The sequence below is a fragment of the Tachypleus tridentatus genome, chromosome 5 (genome assembly GCF_004210375.1).
Source record: "Tachypleus tridentatus isolate NWPU-2018 chromosome 5, ASM421037v1, whole genome shotgun sequence".
NCBI classification, from domain to species: domain Eukaryota; kingdom Metazoa; phylum Arthropoda; class Merostomata; order Xiphosura; family Limulidae; genus Tachypleus; species Tachypleus tridentatus.
The window spans coordinates 18,119,778-18,135,460 of NC_134829.1; the positions used below are offsets into that span (position 1 = coordinate 18,119,778).

At 30.6% G+C, this 15,683-nt stretch overlaps 1 pseudogene across 1 annotated transcript in view; it reads right to left on the reverse strand.

Moving 5' to 3' along the window:
* The window catches only part of LOC143251277 (suppressor of tumorigenicity 7 protein homolog), a 74,687-nt pseudogene extending 64,234 nt beyond the window's left edge, over window positions 1-10,453 (reverse strand). The window contains exons 1-4 of the transcript XR_013028554.1: window positions 10,315-10,453; window positions 5,359-5,441; window positions 2,311-2,476; window positions 340-510 (exon numbers count right to left, since the gene is read on the reverse strand). The product of XR_013028554.1 is annotated as a suppressor of tumorigenicity 7 protein homolog (transcript). The remainder of the gene's footprint in view (window positions 1-339; window positions 511-2,310; window positions 2,477-5,358; window positions 5,442-10,314) is intronic.
* Between the last annotated feature and the right edge of the window lie 5,230 nt (window positions 10,454-15,683).

The window sequence follows — 15,683 nt, forward strand, 5'->3', positions numbered from 1 at the left end:
ATTTATGCTAAATGCATATATATTTGGGCAAATACATTAAATTTATAGCTAAAAACAGATCCTAGTTTATTCATTGTTTACTATACCTAAAAGTGACCGGAGTCAGTTCTTTTGGACAGTGATGAAATATTTCTAGCTGATTAGCCATACAACAATTTTTTTTATAATTTAATTACCATTTCTTGAAAAGTGCCATCTCTAATAATGATGGTCAATCTTAAAATAAACTATTTGTATAACAGAAAAAATATTACTCTGAACCTCTGTGAATTACATGAGGTTCAACTGTATAATTTACCAAGAAAAAAAACAAACTCTCCTAATAATTCTGGAACATACTTTCATATTCTGGTTTTCCTGCATCATAATCACATGTGAAAAATGTCTGATGATCCTGTGCAGACAAATTCATATCATAGTATGTTAATAGTTCCCTTGATGATGCTGTATGAAACCTATTGTATTCTGATCCTCGAAACAAACTTAATGGGTTTTGCCATACTCTACATTCTGGAAAACAAAATCATGGAAATTTATATAATCATTGAGCTTTACCTAAAGTTTCTTAAAAATACAATTAGAAACAACCCAATCATTAAAGTTTGAACACTCTTGTTCATAAAAGATGTAACTAGGCAAAATTTCAATTTCTGGGTCAGTGTGTTTTGTTAATGACATTCTGTGTTGCTCAGTTTTAATTTGGTCAAGTTGGAATTGCAATGTAATATTCCCATTACTCATCTCACACTTTATGTTTTGTTTACAAAGTTAAAAATTTAACAACACAGAGCTATTTCTGTGATGTATACTATAATATTTTTTTGTTTGGCAAAAAACAAAGGTACAAAACTGCTAGGTAACTAAGGTAATCAGGCAATAAAAACAAAATGTTTAATAATTTTCTCAAAACTGCTTAAAATTTGTAGTCTGAATAAAAACTGGAGTACAGTTTTGGGTTTATGAATTAATCAACTTTATAAATAATATATGCATTGAGATCAAACATAACTTGGTTTAACATAAACATACCTGAAAATAAACCTAACAGAATATGCTAGTATAGCTGTGCACGTTTCTTAAGCCTAAAAACCTCATTTGTGTCTTGTCATTTGTTTAACGTTAAAATACTGCAGTTTGCAAGTAAGTAATTTTTCATGAGTGCATTAATTCTTGCAATATTAAAAATTATAACGTAACACATTCATTGTACCTAAAACGTACACAGCAACTACCAAACAAAGACTAGTGATTTCGAGATACGTACTGCCAGGAACATTCAAATTATTAAGACACAACAGATGGAATGAGCAATAGCAAAAGTAATAATTATTTGATGTTTCCAAAACAAAAGTGAATAAAGTCTTATAATGTAAAAAATGGCCAAAAACTAAAATAATGTGAAACAAAAAATAACATAAATGTGACTAAATATAGTGGAGTATACTTTATACATGTACTGTACACTTAATGAAAAAAGAATTAGTTAAAATTATCATTTACTTCTCATGAATAATGCTACCTAAATATATAAAACCAAGAAACTAAGCCAGTATTTAAAACAGCTAAATGAATATGGCACCCCTATTTATAATGATTAGAAACTAGTGGTTTATCATTGCAGTTCCCTTACTGTTAGCAATATTTTGGACTGTAATTCAAACAATAAAAAATTTGGGTAGCTTAATATTTAAAAATATAAAATAATACTCAAAATAAAAATATTTAAAAATAATTATAAAAATAAATTTATTAAACACTTTAACCAATACTGTTAATGAAACTAACATGTAAAATGCACAAAAACTAGTATCTGCTTTAAGCACTACCACTGATTCCTTTTCCTTTGAGAAGTGTGATATCACTCATCAATGAAAGCCTATTATATGCTCAGAGAGTTTAACTAAACATCTCAAATAAACTGCTATAGCATATATGGTTATAGTTGAGAGATTACCTTGATTATTTAATCATCAACTGCATTGGTTAATGTCAGAGAAAATAACTGATAAGTTGATATTACAAAAGTAGTCACCTGATGAAGCCTGACATTTAATCAATTAGCAAATTTATCTAATCATTCATACTCCACATTACTGTTCATAATATTACAACTGCAGCAGAAAATAAAAATACACAATAAAAAAACTGCCTTGGCAAGTACATATAAATGTATTTTGTTTGAAACACTGAATTGTTGAAATGGCCAGGACTTAATTTTCTCACACAAGTTAACAAATCATTGATCAATTGACTGAAACAGTGAGGTAATAGAAAAACATGAAAGAGCTATTTTTTTCCTGCATTCCTTACCTGGAGCAGTTTGTTGATTTCCATTCTCCCCACCACCTCCTCCATCATTAGAGATAGTATTTTCTCCATTTGTCTAACATCCTCCAAGCCATGGTGAAATGTGGTTTAGTGAAACTTGCTCAATGAAGGACGTTCCATACTTCCGGAAATACCACCATTCAAAAATCTTCAAAATTCAAAAGTATGTACAAGACTCATCACTTTATTTGTACTTGTACACATTAAGCAAAACAATTAATTAATAATTTACTTATAATTCTCACAAGGTTATATTACAATACTTTATACATATGTCATAAAGTATTTCTTTAAATTACAATCACCAAGACATCAATTTTTATTGATTTTCAAGTCACATATGTGATCACACCCCATAATCAACTTAAGGGAAACCACTTGTAGTTGACTGCTTAAAAGTAATATTTAAACAACATCATCACATAGAAATTTAATAAAATGATATAGAAAAGAGAGTTTAAGTGTTATTTCAACAACAGACCAGCACCACAGAGGGGGAGGTAACCTTATCCATCCAGTTTATATCCTGGGTCACCCCACTTGTTGATTTCAAACTGCTATAATAAAATGGCACAATAATATTCTACAGTGATGTGTAACAGTAGTGACAATTAATTAATTGATTTTGGTTATCTTTTCCAAATTTTACTTCTCTCTCACAGTTCACAAGCTGTTACAGGGAATACTCTGTTACCTAAACTTAGAGAAGAACACAGCATTATCCTAACCTGATGATAATGAGAATGCATTCATGCTTGAACATGTGTAGTATTAAATTTGTACTTGTAGAGAACGAGATGAAAAGTGATGTAACGAACATATTGGAACTAGATATGATACATTCAGTGTTAATTTCTAATTCAGCTGTTTAGCTGTCATAAGATTATTCAATACAGATTCCTGAAAAAATGTTGTGACAGATGTGTTAATACTGTCCTGGAACTGCCATTAACATGTCTTAATGAATAGTATTTTGAGAAAATTCATTTGAGATAAGTACTAATATTTAAAAATTACCCTAATGAATATAGATAGTAAACAAATAATTTTATGTTTTTTTTCTCACAACTGTATGATATACTGTATTTAAATTACTTTACTGTACACCTGCACAGCAGAAGAATCATTTTACACTGTAATTGTTTAAAACAATTTGTCAGTGGTTTACTGACCAAAATTTTGTTTTGTTGATTTAACTTGGAAATACATTTCTTATATGTATATTATTTTACAGTATTTATTTGTTGTTAAGTCACAATGAGATATCTATACTGTGTCCACAACAGGTATTGAAACCCAGTTCTTTGCATTATAAACCTTCAAATTTACCAATAAACCAGTGAGAGGAGACAGCTGCTAAAATGTGTTATTGACAACATACATTCAAGAACTCAAGTGAAGCATATGACAGTAAAATAGAGAGCATGTTCATACCTCTATGTGAGAAGAGTTGTAATATTGTACCAGTGTCCATTTTTATCATATGTTGTTAAATCATTTGTGTACACTTAAAATTTCAAAGAAACAGAATATACAATATACAGAAAACACTGCAAATTTTACTGGCTATATCTACATCTAATTAACAAGTTAAAAAACCAACTTGCTCAGGCGATCGTAAGCAAATATAAACTGCATGTGTTTTTTTGCAAATCAAAGAAACTAACAGTTTTATAAAATAAAAACTATTAAGATTTACCCCAAAATGTATAATGAAACACAAATCAGTAACTGAAATCCACGAGAAAGGCAAATATTTTTAACTGTATCTTGAAAAGCATATTAAAATATTTTTTTTTTAATTTCAAAGCTATAAATTCTTTAAATATCATATATAAAATATAGATATTTGATATGTAGAATCTATATATTCTGTGGAAAATAAGTCTGGGGTCTCAAACTGTTTAACCTAGTACTTTTATTTGCAATACAATAAAACTAACCAGGTGTGTTAAGCTGAAATAATGCAGTCTTAGAGTCTGCAAACCTAGTACTTTTATTTGCAATACAATAAAACTAACCAGGTGTGTTAAGCTGAAATAATGCAGTCTTAGAGTCAATAGAAAACCATTAACCTCCTGAAAAATAAAGGGTAAGTTTAACTTTTTACTTTTCCTCAAAAGTGGGGGTAGAGATAGCCTTGAAAAACCAAATAGCTCATTTTTGTCCATATTTTAACAAGTAGTTCAACTAAAGTAACACCTTTTCCTTAGCAGATGTACGTATCTCACGAGCATTTCTGTGTGTGTAAGATAAACAGTAAGAAAGCATGTGACTAAGTTCAATTACAAAACATTTAGTAATTCAGAACAATACATGAATATTATGATTAAAATCAAAAGTAAATACTAACAACAAAAGTATTTTGATGATATGTATACATATTAATTAAAATATATATTTTTCATATTAAATGTACTGAATAATACATGAAAGTAAACACCTTGGATTAATGTTCACTGTACTTCAAACTTTCATATATATTTGTTGTTGAAACTTCTTTTTACAAGTGAGTTCAGAAAACCTTTAGAAAAACAAACAAACAAACAAACATTATTTAACAAAGTGAACTACACAGGTTTAGTCACAAAAACAGTCTTATTACGATGAAACAATTATTGCAAGGTTCAATACAATAATAAGCCAGTACTATTATACATACTTCCTAAAAGACATCTGGTGGAAATCACAGACACTGGAAACTTTCACTGGTCTTGGTTAAGCACAAGCACATTAAATAATTTAATTACAAATAAACTGAAAACAGTTGACAACCATCTTACCGAGTATTACTTGAAGCATTCTTTATTTACATCCTACTCAAAGAAAATACCTTCAGAAACATCAGTTTCAGAATTATTGTTTTTACTCTTTAAAGAAGTACATCCACAAATGAAATGATTGGTCAAATTTCAAAATATACAGAGTATTTTCCTAGAAATAAATCAACTTAAAAAAACACAAAACATCTAAATAATGTATGTACATGTACATACACATCTGTATACCCAACAAATTCTGTGAGCTTACCAAAATCAGACCTGATATCAGTGAGGATGTTCCAGTCAAAGCCACATAGAACTTCGGTGTCACTGTGTTCAAGAACATGGAAGCTAAACAGTGAAAGAGAACAACAATATAAACCAGTTTTTATACAAAGTATACAACAAAGTATATTTCAGAAACTTCAGTACATTGTTAGTCACAATATATCTTCGTTAAATAACTCAGACATCATTTCAGAAAAAAAAAAGCAGGTTAATGAATCCTCTCAACCATGAAAAAAACTGATTGTTAATTTTTGATGGTGTGCTTTTCCCATGCAACAGGAAAACATCTATGTATACATATATAAACAAACACAACTGATATAAAATTTAGCATATAGTATTCAAATAAAAAACCAGAGGCACAGAATCTGCATGAAAGCATCAGTCCAGAAGTAACAATATTATCAAATCTAGACTAGACACAACTTCAAATGTACATTAGTTTGTAATTATATCTACATAATTACTACAAAATAAGTTTTACCAGTTTGTGCAAAATGTTTAAACAAATTTTATCCAAGTAACTACATATACATTGTAACGTAGAATAAACATACACATTTCTTTATCAGCAAAAACAATTCTCTTGATTCTCTATTTACTATTACTTTTTTTCTTTATGTAAAACAATTAGTTCAAATTATTTTCCCATTATTATAATCAGTGGATCAATAATCTGATGGCATCATAATTAATAAATAACTCACAAATAAAATAACCTTGTAAATTCAAGATAAAATGAATAAATAAAATTTGTATATGTTATTTCTCACTATCCATATTATGTAACACCAAATAGTTTTTGATTTACCTTTCAATAAAACAATATCAATTCTATGCATAAACACTTTTCATGTTCAACAAGCTTCACATAAAAAATCTTAACTGTTTAAAACAAAAACAGTTTATAAAAACGGCTAGTATGGGTTGAGAAAATTTATGTAGAGTAGCAAACAACGTTTCGACCTTCTTTGGTCATCTTCAGGTTCACAAAGAAAGAAAAAGGTAACTGACCGATAGCTGACCACATGTTTAAAGGTGGTTGTGTAATTGTGTGTAGGAATGTAGAGGGCATGCTCAGATGTTGGATATATTTATTAATATAGGTATAAAGATGTTCCTTTGTATTGGTTTATTTTGGGCTTGAGTTGTTGTATAAGTAAGACTTCTTTAATATTAATAAAAAATAAAAACATTTTCTCAACCCATACCAGCTATTTTTACATATATATTTCTCTACAAGTGGGTTTTCTCGTCATCATGAAAAACAGTTTATAGTTACATATATATCTGGATAGTAGAAATGAGTGGAATATTTAAGACATTATATTGATTTAAGCAAATCATTATCTATAACATTAAACACATTTTTAGTTTAACAGTACAAATTGCAATACAGAAGTGTGTTATTAGAAGACAAAAACTGCATGTGACTAATGTTTTAGTAATTAAATAGACAAGAGTAAATAACACAATGAAAAAATTTAAGATTTCAATTCAGTTTGCATATTGCTGGTTGAAGTAATTTATTGATGTATTTATTAAACTGAAACAACTATCAATTTAAGAAAGAGTACCTATTTAATACCAGCTTTCAGCATGTCTTTGTCATGGTACTATGCAACACAAAATTGCAGTAAATAGCTAGTTCTCTTTTTCCTTTTTAACTGAAATATCACAAAGGAAAGCCAAATAAAAGATGTCTTGATTTTCTAGTCCATAAACACTTTTTATAATGTTAATTATCTAGATAATGGAATGTTTGTGAACTAAAAGGAAGTGCATAATTTTTCTATAACTAATAAGGTGCCACAAAATATTAGCTAAGGAAACAACATTAACTGAGGTTCTGGGAAAGACTAGTTCAGTAATGAGCTGGTAAAATGTTAAAAGGTGATACAAGATATATTTGGAAAAGTTCTTATAAAATGTTTTTAATCAACATATGATATTTACTATAAAAGTGAGAAAAGTAACACATAAGGTAAAATTTTATTAGCTTATACAGACATAGGATAAAAGCTACAAGTTTTAGAGTTGTTTAAATTGACAAACAGCAAGGTATATCAAAAAACCATAAGAAACCTAGGCATTTGTTTGAGGAATCTGAGGAAATAAAACTGTGTTTATCAGAAACAGCTGGCTAATAATGCTAAAACTAACAATGAGAATATCTTAAGTATGTTCAAGGGAAGAATAAAATGTTAAAATGGGATCAAGGTCCTTAAAGAACGTTGGACGAAAAGGTTATCTTCTGGTTTCATATGAGAAGAAACAGTATTACAATGACAATATTCTTAACTCTGTATGTGTGTTGTTTCTGTTATAGGAAAGCCACATCAGGCTATCTGCTATGTCCACCAAGGGGTATCAAAATCCTAATTTTAGCATTCTAAATCTAAAGATTTACTGCTGTCTTAGCAGTGGGCCTTGACTCCATAAGTACTGAATGAATATTACTGGAATCGACATGAATCATTTACAATATAATTTAATTTTTTGATGGTAAATAGAAAGAGTGAGAAATTTAGTGAAATTTATAAAAGACAACCATCACAGATTTATGAAAATGAAACCTTACCACACTAATGTCTCTTTTTTTTTTTTTGAGGATGTTACTTTTTATCTATATGATAGAAGGAATATAAAGTTATGTAGATGGTACAATGGTTGAAATGAGAGAAAGCATAAGATTGTTATTAATGGGTTCAAATCAAACTGTACCCTTATTACTCATGATGTATTCAGGGGTCAATATTGGATTTTTTTTTTTATTTACATCAAATATATTGATAAGGACAGTTATTTAATTAATAAAGTTTGACAATGACATTAAGCTCTTGACAACTACTAGCTATATTGTGAGTGTTCAAGTGCTACAAAATGCTTTGCTTAAACAAACTACTCTAAGTGTAAAGTAATACACTTGGGTTATCATAGTTGGGATCACACATTTCAAATAGGTTAGAACCAATTAGAATGATTGAGAAAAAATGATCTTGATACAATGTTCTGTCAGTTTATCTGCGAATCAATGTTGTGATTTGTTGCCAGCAGTAAACCTAAAAATATATTTAAAGTTAAATAATAGGTGGAACAATCACCAAGTTTTTCTATATTTTTATTTAAAGGGTGACAACATTGTGCTAACTCTCTTTGTAAGATTGCACAACTTATAACCATATTTTTCAAAAATATTTAGTTGAATTTAGATATACTAATTTAAAGTTAAAAGGTTAACAAAAGAACAAACTCCAGTCACTGCAGCTAGTCTCTCTATAATTCCCACCTACCATTATCCACTTAGACATCTTTTCCATAATTGTTTTAGTGAATACAAATATGTTCAAAAAGTTCAAAAGAGACCCAAGGTAAAAATAGAAGAAGACATTTTGAGTAATACATTAGCACATTAAAATAAAATAAAAAACAAACAAACTGACTATCTCTGTAATAAATATATGTAATGAAGCACTGAAAACCTGGAACCAATTTTAACTGTCTTTATAAGAGTTAAAAAACTGTTGTTTAGATCTATTTCTTATATGTTCTCAACTGTTCAGATGTTCAATGTATATTCTCATGAAATATCAACAGGGGACTTTATTATGATGTGTGTAACACCTTATGTAGGCAGTTCACAATCTACTGATTAGTATATGTGAAGTACAGAAGGTGTGCAGTTGAGATTCATACAAGTTTTTTTTTACTGGAAATACTTAATTTGTATTCTCTCATACTATCCTATTCTATTCAGTGTCCTAATTAATGTAAAAACCTATGACACATACAAATCAAAACCAAAATAAAAATACAATTAATGGTAAAACTATTAATAATAATAAATAACTCAGTCATAATGGTTTATAATGCCTTAATAATAACAACAAAAACCCAGGAAATTACATTCATGAGAAACTGTCATAACAATGTGCTGCCATATGATTTACGTAGTAAGGTATCATGGTCCAAAGTTTTAGTCACCACTGAAAATTTATCAGTGAGCCACAAGTATATGCACCTTTAACAGAATTAAAAGAGCAGTTTACTAAAATGCTTGCATTGTGGTGGCAGTTAAAATTGTAATAGACTTATTCCTACATAAACCACACTTAGAATATAATTTTAAAATGGAGTGGCTTTATTAATATCTTTTGCCTTATTTTTCTCATAACACATGCACACACACTCAAATATACACACTTAGTAGCAAAAGTACCAAGCCCATCTTATGTTATTAGGTTGATAGTGTATGTATTTTAAACCCATTTTAACATAAAAGAATCACTTAAAAACTTTTGTTGCTAAGTAACATGATACAAAAAATATTTGTAATAAACAGCAGTTGCTTTCCTGTACATTTGAAATTATTACATAAAGAAACACTTCTTCATTAACTTGCCTCATTAACATGAATGAGATGGAACCCTGCTGAATTAAAATCGAAAATTAACTTTCTTTCAAATCACTCTGCTGAAAAGCACATTCACAAACTGTGCTTCACTTTTAATTTTACATTAACCTACCACTAGTTTCGCTGTTATCATAACAGAAAAGTCTTGTTAAAAGTCTGGCTGATTTTAAGTTAAATTTAAACTATCATATTTCAGTATTTTTTTTTTTACCGGAGACTGCTTATATGCAAGTGTAACTAGTGTAAGCTTACAGTAAAAGTATACCATTACTAGTTATTAAAGTAACATTAACAGAATTTCAATTTATTAATATTATCAATTTGATTTACTTATAAAAACAAATAACTTATTTTTTCTAAGCCATCCACTTTTTCGATCTTAACACTTGAATCTCATCTCTAATTTCCCAAACAGCCGTCAGTGTCATTTATAATTTTCATCATAAATTGAAAATAGTACATTACTCTCAAAGTGTCATCGAAAAATAACCATTTGAAACATATTTGTTCGCAATACCTTACCCATTGGAATATTTTCACTTATTCTTAACGGTCCCGTAGTGCATAGATAAGAAAAATTACCAATGCAAACCACAAGTAAGTCCACGACCAATATATCAAAATTTTAATTGTGGACATCTATACACCACACTCACCCGCCATAATAAATCCGGATGACAGCACCATCTAGTAACAATTTGATAGCGTTATCTGGGTAATAAAGTTTAAATTCTATATTTATTCATGTTTTCGTTTTTACTATTTGTAATATAAAAATTATAAAAGTTCCATTACATTATATTGTTTTTATTAGTGTGGAAATTAAGAAATACACAAAAGGGATACAAATTGCTAAGAAAAGAAACAAAGCAGGAGAAAACTTTGCCTCCTCACATGACATCCAATGAAGACCATTTGCCATAATCGTTGCTTCAGTTTACATTGATAAACTTGAATTGGCGAGTACGTCACATGTGTTCATAAATTCTTTACATACACAATTCTCTTATTAACAGAACACAAGGATGTCTTTGATGGTATTCTAGGGTGTAAACTTTTGTAGCTTAAAAATTAAAAACTATACATTTTGATTAATGATATTATGTTGGAAAATAGAGAAACTAATTATGTTCGATCGTAATTAAGCACAAAGCAACATAATGGGTTATCCGTGTTGTGCTCACATTGGGTATAGAAACCCTATTTGCAACAAATAAGATTTTTTATGCTGAGATTCCAGTACATGATATGCTGATATATGTTTTGTGCTAAATTTATATCCACTAATATTGATAAAAGAATTATTCAGAGCTACTGGAGCTTATTATATAAACTCATAAGTGAAATACAAAAGCATTTAAGTTTATACTTATTAAATCCCAACATATAAAGTGAAGTATTATAAGCTACTCTATTTAATGGTTCTTATCTTAAACTTATTTTGCAGATTAATTCCCACTGCTTTTATTTTGAAAATATTACTTTGCAAAGTGGTATAATTCCTAATGATAGTTTACTGGTGAGTTGGTCTTTCTAAGTAAGTGAATGAAGATTTTAACAGGAAAGTAATGTAGTTAATCACGAAACAAAAAAGAAGGTTTGATTTGAATTTTGCACAAAATTCTATGCTCTTTATCCCTAATTTAGTAGTAAACTAGAGGAAAGGCAGCAAGTCAATACCATCTACCGCCAACGTTTAGGCTATTCTTTAACAACTAATAGTGGAATTTGTCGTAACATTATAACGTCCCACAGCTAAAACAACGAGCGTGTTTGGTGAAGTGGATTGGAAAATGAGACCCAAAGATTATGACTCGAATGCCATGACCATCAGGCCATGTTAGATCTTAAAGACAAGGACATGGGGTTCAGAAACGTCAAAAGTATTCAAATGTTTAAAAAATAAATTGATAACTGTACATAAAGAAAAATAAAAAGTGCTTAGACACTGAAAATGCACATAAATACTGTGATCAGAAAACTGTTTAAAATTTTCCAAAAATACAGAAGTTTTGCAGATTGTTATAAAATGGCTTTATTTATAAGATCAGAAGTTTAACATGTATAATAATACAACTTATTTATAACTTTATTCGTGAAATAACACAACATTCTTTTTCTTCATAGTAGAACTTTCTTTTTCTGTTATATGTAACATATAATGCAGTAAAAGATTACATGACCAGCTTAACTTATTTAAACCATTCTGAAATGTTAACTGATTTCTTATCTATATCTGATTAATGTAGCCGATTTCATAAAACTATATTAATAGACACTTTTAATTATTTACTTCATGGGATACAGTCAAAACTATATTTTGTTGTCCCAAACAACTGTTCACAAATATTATTAGAGTGGTAACTGTATCAGCACACATACTTTCCCTGACATTCTGCAGTAAGATATTCTATAGTCCTCTATTACAACTTTTGATAGAAATTTTCATAGTGGAAACTGTAGCCGCGTCTACACTATTATATCTTCACTAACCTTTATAAGGTAAAGGTGTTGTGTAGATTTAGATTACAACGTTTGATAATGATTATCATGGAGAAAATGCTATAAAATATAAAGTTGTCTTCAATTTTGTAATACAACTATTATTAATGGCTGTTATTATGATCATAATATTAAGAGCATTTAGATTGTCTTTGGACTTTAAAAACTAAAGTTCAATTTTACCGTAATTTTTTTTAATTATTCTTATGGTTAAAGTAGTAGAACCAGAGATAACTATTTTGATATTTAAAATATTTTGGTGTACTTTGGTATACCAATAGAAATTTGATAATCATTTATCATGGAGTAAGTATTCGAAGCATCCATTTTCTCCTTGAGTCACAAAAATTAAAAATGTAGTTTAGTTTTACATTTGAAATTTGACAATGATTTTCATGGCAAAAATGTCAACTACTTATAGATTGTCCTTTGAACTTTGTCAGATAAAGCTACCCTTCAGTTTTCAGTTGTAACTTTAGAAAGTGGTGGAAATATTAATAGTGTTTACATTGTCCTTGAGCTCTGTAAATTACAGTTGTCGTTTAGTTTAGTATTTCTCTCTGTATCGAGTTACTGCGAAAGTGCTTGTGTGGCTGAGCTGTTGTTGCTACTAAACGTTTCCACTTCACAATAACAGCACTTACAGTTGATCGGGGCAGCTCTAAAGGAGCAGAAATTTGACGAATTGACTTGTTGGATAGGTGTCATCCTATGACAGTGCCACGTTGAATGTCACTGAGCTCTTTAGTGCGATCAATTCTATTGCCAATGCTTATCTTTGGCTGTATGTTTGATTTTATGCACCTGTTAGGAATGGGTGTGACTGAACTAGCCGAACCCAATAATTAAAAGGGGTGTCCAAATACTTTTGGTTACGTAGTGTATATTCCGATGAAACACATGCTTCACATATGACAAATTTGTTTGAATGTCACGTGACAGAGAAATTAGAATAAATTATTTTTTCTTTCTTTTCAAAAAAATATAAGTTAGTGTTGTTTTTGTTAAATTTTGAATTTTGCACAAAGATGCACGAAGCTATCTGGGCTAGCCGTTTGTAATTTAGCAGTGTAAGACTAGAGGGAAGACACTAGTCATCACCATCCACCACAAAATCTTCGGCTGCTTCTTTAACAACGAATAGTGGGATTGACCTTCACACTAATATGCCATCACGGCTGAAAAGCCAATCGTGTTCAATGTGACGGGGATTCGAACTCGTGACCATCAGATTACGAGTTGAGCGCTCTAACCACCTAGTGAACTCAGCAGATAGCCTGATGTGATTTTGCTATAACAAAATACACACTGTTGTTTTCATTTCCCTTGTAATATATCAAACATAGTATTTATGATATAAATATATGAATGCAAAATATTATACACATTAACATGTATTAAACAATTTTAAATGACGAAAATATTTTTTCTCTTAATATCCGTCTTTAAACTGCGATATCTTCACATACCAAATTCATAGGCGTAGTGCAGGATGTGTGGGTTCTCAACGAATTTTCCATTCGAACTTCCTTCATATTTATGGTCCGGCATGGCCAAGCGTGTTAAGGTGTGCGACTCGTAATCCGAGGGTCGCGGGTTCGCATCCTCGTCGCGCCAAACATGCTGGCCCTTTCAGTCGTGGAGGCATTATAATGTGACGGTCAATCCCACTATTCGTTGGTAAAAATTAGTCCAAGAGTTGGCGGTGGGTGGTGATGACTAGCTGCCTTCCCTTTAGTCTTACACTACTAAATTAGGGACGGCTAGCACAGATAGCCCTCGAGTAGTTTTGTGCGAAATTCAAAAACAAACATCCTTTATATTTGATTTACTATAGCTCGTTCGTAAACGCGTATCAAGTGCATAATACAAACAATGTTTAAATATTTGCTTTAACTCGCACTTTTTACAAAATATGATTTAAAAAGGTAATTTCAGGTTAAGAATTGTGCATCTACTTAATCATATAATTTTTATATTTGGTCATCATATACCTTTCAATTAAAGACAAACAATAATTTTCATATAAGCACTTGATTTCAACTACCTCAAGAAACTATCCTCGTAATAATAAAAGAACATGTGACTAAAAGGTCTGCGGCACCACCATTGACAATGATACAAGACAACATGTATATGATATTGATATCTTCAAATATTAAAGAAATATATTTGTAAATTGTAAAGAATGAAAGTGAGCAAATAGTGCACAAAAAAGCTATTGGCCAAAAAATGTCGTGAACCTCAGAAAAGGCTTGTTTGTTTGTTTTTGAATTTCGTGTAAAGCTACACGAGGCCTATCTGCGCTAGCCGTCCTTAGTTTAGCAGCGTAAGATTATAGGGAAGGCAGCTAGTCAATACCACTCACAGCCAACGAATAGTTGGATTGACAGTAATATTTTAACGGCTGAAAGGGCGAGCACGTATGGTGTGACAGGGATTGGAACCCGTAACCGTCGGATTACGAATTGAGTGTCTTAACCATCTGGTCATGCCAAGTTCTTAGAGAAGGTCAGAAACGTGAAGAAGGTGAGAAAGATATAAAATACATCTTAAGGGCTTTGAATGTTATAACAAAACAAATAGCATCTTCTGACAAATGGAAGTTTAATGCATTATTTGACGAATTCCAAGTACCAAACAGACTATAGTCTTTTGTAAACTGGTTATTAATGGGTCCCTGACACTGGATCCATTATAGCTTGGGATTTAATATTTTCTTCCAAATGTTTACAAATATCTGATGTATCATTATCATCTGATGTATCATCTTCTTCACTCCTTTCAGTTTCATTTTCTCAAAGTTCGTTCTCCCTCTCATCCAGTCATTACTGTCCTAATTACTGTCATCATTGTTTGTTTGTTTGTTTGAAATTTGCACAAAGCTACTTGAGGGCTATCTGTGCTAGCCGTCCCTAATTTAGTAGTGTAAGACTAGAGGGAAGGCAGCTAGCCATCACCACCCACCGCCAACTCTTGGGCTACTCTTTTACCAACGAAAAGTGGGATTGACCGTCACATTATAATGCCTCCACGGCTGGAAGGGCGAGCATGTTTAGCGCGACTCAGATGCGAACCCGCGACCCTCAGATTCCGAGCGCATGCTTTATCGCGCTCGGCCATGCTAGGCCTTACTGTCATCAACAAAACCTGACTGAAACATCTTTACTCATAACTCTTCATTGTGACATGCATCCCATCACCAACTGGAAAACACTGAATGGTCTTTAGGGAAAAAATCAAGATAGAAAAAATTTCCATTTTGCCCTGGATGAAATCATTACATAAGCATAATGCAGCCAAATAATATATTGTTGGCCTTCCCTAAAACTTTCTTTAACTACGTCAACATTCTTCACTATCTTTCTAGTTGTTCGTTTTCAAGCTTA